The 5,510-nt window shown below is 62.5% G+C and overlaps 1 protein-coding gene across 9 annotated transcripts in view; it reads left to right on the top strand.

Moving 5' to 3' along the window:
* LOC113208146 (RNA-binding protein Musashi homolog Rbp6-like) overlaps positions 1-5,510 on the top strand; it is a 234,202-nt gene that overhangs the window by 221,098 nt on the left and 7,594 nt on the right. The window contains exon 1 of one of the 9 annotated variants that reach the window (XM_052265518.1): positions 19-134. The exons of the other annotated variants lie outside the window; for them this stretch is intronic. The gene's annotated coding sequence lies outside the window, so the exon portion shown is untranslated. Of the gene's footprint in view, positions 1-18; positions 135-5,510 lie in introns of those variants that run through there. 9 annotated transcript variants of the gene reach the window in all.

Genomic DNA, 5,510 nt, shown 5'->3' with positions numbered 1-5,510 from the left:
CCCCCTCCCTGCCTCGCTCCGCTCCAGCTCGCCAGACTGGGAAAGAGCTCAGTTGGCGCGCGAAGCGAGTTTGGTGCTGATCTCTTGTGTCGCTCGGCGTCGTATTCTACTGCAAGTGTTGATCAGGCGAAAGTGTGAGTGTTTCCCTAGTGTCTAGTGAGGGTGCTCGTTGTCGGCGTGCCTCCCGGGGCCGTTGGGACGCCCTGGCGGGCGCTGGCGAGACGTCGCCGGGCCCCGGGCGCTGTGTGCCGTACCCGGCCGCGCCGTACGGCCTTTGTTTGGCGCCGTGGTGCTAGGTTATGGTCGGCCTCGGCCTGCCCGGCCAGCGCCTGCGGCCCGCGCCCGCGCCGGCCTCCGCTCGCATGGCCTCGGCGCCCTACGCACGGCGCAAACCACGGTTGGCTTGATCAGGGGGTGGCTTGGAGTGGACGCTGCAGAAAAGGAGTTATTGCAGACTTTGCTGTCTGGCGGTCGGTCGGACCGCGCCGGGCTGGCAGGCAGGCAGCCAGCGCCTGCCTTTGTTTATGCCGGTTGATTGTTGTGGTGGGATTGGCAGGCCGAACCTCTCTCTTGACATTGGCCTGTCCTGCCATGGGCGCCGTCGTGCCAGGCCAGGACCCCGTCGGTGACAGGACACGCCACGAACGTCCAGGACGAGCCTCATTTTCCACATCCCTTTACTCGACTGCTCGACGTCGCTTGTGTGAGGGCGAAGTGACAAGAATTTTCGTCATCCGGCTCCATTCCATTAGAATGGAGGGCATTTGCATCAGAGCCCGTCTTTGGACGGCCTTGAATTTTAAATGCGCTGTGCTGAAGCCATACTATTTGAGTAATCTTAATGACCCAGCGAAAATCTAATTAGCATGCTGACCAAGGTCACAGGGAAAATTTTGAGCAATGTCATAAAAAATGCCATTCGCGTTCATTTCTCGTGGGATGGTATATTATTCATGTGCGTTTACGCAGTGGATTTTCTTTTAGCATGAGTTTGAGTTGTAGTAGCGAGGAGGGGGGGGGCTGGGGAATTCTTTTTTTCGGGACGTACGGCCAGGCTGGGGCCGGGATGTGTATTGGTGCGTAACGATTTGCCTGGTGCTCTCTGCCCGGCTCGCTTTGTCGTCTCATTGTGTCGGTTGGACAGATAGCCAGACGACGGACGGGCGGGCGCTGCTGGGCTCAGATGTGATTCGCTGATCCTGACATTGCGCAATCTGCACGGAGGGTTGGCAAGGGAGGAGGTTGGGGAGGGGGTGCAGGACAGGAAAGGGAAGCACCCCGCGGGGGTGGCGGTGGGGGACGTCAGCAGCGCTCTGGTGCTTTAGGCGCTGGGGGAGAAGAGACTTATGGCTGCAGCGAGGAAGGTGGTGAGCGCGAGAGGCTTATGGCTCGTTCTTTTTATTTTCGCTGCCATTAAACTCTTGTTCCGTCTGGAAGCGTGGGCGGATGGGAGGCGGCGTGCTGGGGGCCTGGAGCCTGTCCAGAGCCGAGTCATCGGCCGGTCCAGCTCCGGCAGGGCACAGAGAGCGGCCGCGTCCGGGATGTGCGCAATGGTGCTCGGCGACGACGGCCCACAGGAAGGCGCGGTGGGCCCTCCGAACGCAGCCGCACGCCGGGGGGGGGCAGGTGAGACCACGGTCAGCGAGCACGCCGCGCCGGACAGTCGCCTCGCCTTGCCGGCCGGCCGGCTGGTGGGCTGCGAGGAAGCGGTCGTCTTCGTTTTGGAGTCCTCCTTTGGCCGGGGAGCGGGCGGCGGCCAGACTCCTTGTTTCGCAAGGGGCGGGGCGACGGGCCGGGGGTCGCTCTGAGGTGAGGATTAAAAGCAGCAGCGGACCACCTGGGCCGCCCCACCGCTCCGGACCAGGTCATCGGCGAGGTGCTGGTGGCCGCCCCGTCGCTTCCGGGGGGTCGACGGCCCTCAAGTGCGTCGTGCCCCCGCCTCTCCCGTCCCCCCCAGCGCACCGACAACACAGGCCACGCCGAGGCGTGGGTGGGCGGGGCCGTCGGGAGAAAGGTGGTGTCCGCCGGGCTGTCGCCCGCCCCGGCCCCGGCCCCGCCCCGCGCGCTGACTCGGCTCCGGCCGTGGTCCCCGGCGTAACCTTGACGCGCGTTGAACCAGAGCCCGGTCACGGTGCGCGCTGCCGGGCGGCGGGGCTCTCGGCAGGGGCGTAACCGCCAGCAGCACGACCCACACCGGGGAAGGAAGAGGGGATTAAAATAGCATCACTGGGAGGAAGCGACTCAGCAGCAGCGGCGGCGGCGGCGCTTGGGTGGATGCGGCTGTCGCGCGGCCGGCCTGACGCGCGCAAGTCCGACCTCCATCTGCCTAATTGCGGGTCGCATTGTTTTTTACGACACTGCTCCGCCCTTTCACTGCTGCTGCTGCTGCGGGCTGGCGCACGCAGTAAGGTGAAATGGAAAGCGGTGCGGCCGGCCGGCGATCAGCTGATTGAACTACCATCGCCTAGCCGCCGCCGCCGCGGCGCTCGGCCGGCCGCCCTGCTGTGTTCCCAGGATGGCGATGTTGCCACTTTGCCCCCCGCCACCGCCTCCGCCTTGTTCTGCAGTGTCACATTCGGTACGAATTCGCCATAAAAAAGAGATTGGCGAGCGCAAAAAAAAAGTACCTAGCAGTAGGTCGGGCGGAGCAGCTCAGTGTTCGACGCCCGAAGGGGGCGCGGGGCAGCAGGAGATTACCCCCCTTCCCCTCCTCTCTCCCGCGGGTGTCTGGAGCGGCGGGGCGGGGTCCGCAAGGCTCTTTGGCACAGTACAGGAGGTCGCTGTCCAGGTCGGTCTGTCGGCCTGCTCCGCGTCCGCTCGCCCTGGCCGGGCTGCCCTGGCTTGCCTTTGTTCGGCGTGCAGTTCAGAGATCGGCATGCCCTCCTGCTCCCTGCTCTAGTGGCCCTCCTGTGAGAGGTACGCAGAGCTGGCGGCTGGTGTTCCATGGGGCTGGAGACCCCCTGTGCGAGACTAGGACTAGCAGAAAGCGCGCGATAGCTCTGCGCTTGGTAATCGTTGTTATCAACAGATTTTGGCTAAAAGCGGGCGAGTTATATAATTTATGAGCTCCTGCAAGTCTCACATTTAAAATGAGTCATGTCTCGCGGCGGTGCGAAGAGAATTGTGAAAGAAATTAATATCTGAAAACTCGAGGTGGAGCGAGGGAGGTTATGGCCGCTTCTAGCCTCGCACAGGGTGATTTTGGGGTATGGCCGCGCCCGTGGAACACCAAAGCGCTGTGATTGGCTGCCGCTCGACTGCTCTGCGTACCTCTCACAGGAGGACCACTACCCTGCTCCCCAGCGAGCAGCATGCTGCGCTCCTTTGTCTCCGGCGGCCGGGCCGGGCCCTATATCGGACAGATGCATGGGCCCCGTCCGTCTGTCTGCTCGTCGCCGGCGGCCCGCCTGCCCGTCCGTCCGTCTGTTTGTTCCTTCTCGTGCACGTGCACCTTGGCCCTGTCGAGCACCTGGCTCTCTCCCGCCCCCTCCTTCCTCCCTGTCCCGTGTTGCAGCTCGCGCCGGCGGTGGCGGGAGTTTCTTTCGCTTCCTGGTTTTTCTTTGCCTCTGGTAGGGCCGCGACCCGCCCTCATCGGTCGTCGTCGTCGTCCTGGCCACGTCCCCGTACGTGCCGTTCGGTCGACCGGATCCCGAATCCTGATCGGGATCTCTGCACGTTGTGGTCGGGCGGGGTGCCGAGTGCCGGGTGCCTGGCCGGCTGCTGGCTGGCCCTCCTCGCGTCCCAAACGGCAGATGGTGCGTTGTGGAACGTGTCTGGCGATGCTCGGCGCGCCGCGGGAGGGATGCTCCCAGTCTGTCTGGCTCTCCCCGCTGCTCGTCGGGATGCTCCCTATCTCTGTCTGGCTCTCCCCGCTGCTCGTCGGGATGCTCCCTATCTCTGTCGGGCTCGCCCCGCTGCTCGTCGGGATGCTCCCGGCCGCAGCCCCTCGCGGACGACAGTCTTCGCTCGGCGCGCTCCTCGGATTGTATCGATTGGGCGGCCGCTGACGTCACGCGGATCGCGCTGCGGGGCGGCCTGGGGTTGGAGCTGCGCGCCCCTCCAGCGGGGGAGGAGGACGCGGGCAGCGCCAGCGCCCAAAAACGCGCCGAGCACACAACTCGCAAAGAGCAGGAGGGATAGGCGCGGGGTCGCGGTGGTTTTACTCCTCGGTGCGACTTATTCGTGCGCGGAAGTTTGCGGGTGTGATTTAGGTCAGGCACGGTGGCGGGGCACGACTGCCGGGCTGCCAGCGGCGCTGCTTGGCACGGTGCTAAATGACTCGCTGTGGCCCCCGGGCCGCCCTATCTGGTATTCCATTGACGCACCCGATAATCAAGCACGGGAAGAAGCGGGAAGCGAAGAGTAGGATGTGTTTTTGTTTTACTGCTTCCGTGCGCGGGCCCTCCCGTCTGTCGCCCACCGCGAGGTGGCGGCGTTGCAACGCCACGGGGTCAAACCACCTCCTGCTCGCGGGGGCGGCGGGTTGTGGCGAAGCGTAGCGTTAATATGCTCTTTATATTTTACTGCGGTGTAGTGGCCGTTGGCGTCCCCTCCACTCTGCGCCCTGTCTGACAGAAATTGATCTTCAGTTGGGGTTTTGAAATCCGCGGCGTAGTTTTTGGCTCGTGCGTTCACCACACTGCGCGCGTGTGGAACTTGTGAGTTATTTTTTACGGTGGGTCGGTATTTTTTTTTTTTCAAATGGGAGCGCGAGCCAGCGAGCGTCTGACTGGGCGCACGAGTCCGGCGGCAGTGGCGGGCGATGCGTGCGGGGATCGATCGGAACGCGAGGGAGGACCAAGACCTTCTCCCCCCTCTCTCTCTCTCTCACGCGCTCTCTCTCGCGGAGCAGCGGGGCCTGTAAATAATTGCCCTCCGGGTTTTATTTGGCGTCTGGGGGGGTAGGGGGTGGCGGTTGCTGCCAGAGGCTCGAGCCCTGCGGCAGCGTCGTGTCTCGCTTGAACGAAGCGCATTTCTCTAAACCGTCTGCGTGTTCTACTGGTTATACGTTTCCCCGTCTGACCTGCGACCAGACCTGGCGCCTGCTGCCGAGCCAATCAGCGTCCAAAAAGTATTTATTTCGGTCCCCTAACCTCAACTTTTTCGCCGAGATACGTCAAAAAATATTAACGTCTCGGCCATAACGACTCGGGGCGGCTGGTCGCACGGGACGGACAGCCGACAACATCGCGCGCTTCATTCACAACCGAGGCGGCGATCTGAGCAAAAAAGTGACGAGCAGTGGGACGGAACGGGACGTCGTGTCCCGTTAGGGGTCGTACGTTCCACATTGGGTGGATCGAAATATCATGGTCCCCTCCAAAGGTTCTTCATCATCATAGATTCTATGATTCATAGAAGCTCGTATCAGCTATATCAATGATAATTATACCCCCAAGGTTACGAATATCATGTACCTATGGTAATTATATCGCTAGGGTACGAACATCATGGGACGTTGTATCGAGCGATTCAGTTCCTGTGTGGCCATGATATTTGTACCCCCCGCC

Source organism: Frankliniella occidentalis, unplaced genomic scaffold (assembly GCF_000697945.3).
Source record: "Frankliniella occidentalis isolate FOCC.00 unplaced genomic scaffold, Focc_3.1 Scaffold2, whole genome shotgun sequence".
NCBI classification, from domain to species: domain Eukaryota; kingdom Metazoa; phylum Arthropoda; class Insecta; order Thysanoptera; family Thripidae; genus Frankliniella; species Frankliniella occidentalis.
Note: the sequence above shows the minus strand (reverse complement) of the source record. Positions and strands in the feature narration are given on the sequence as shown.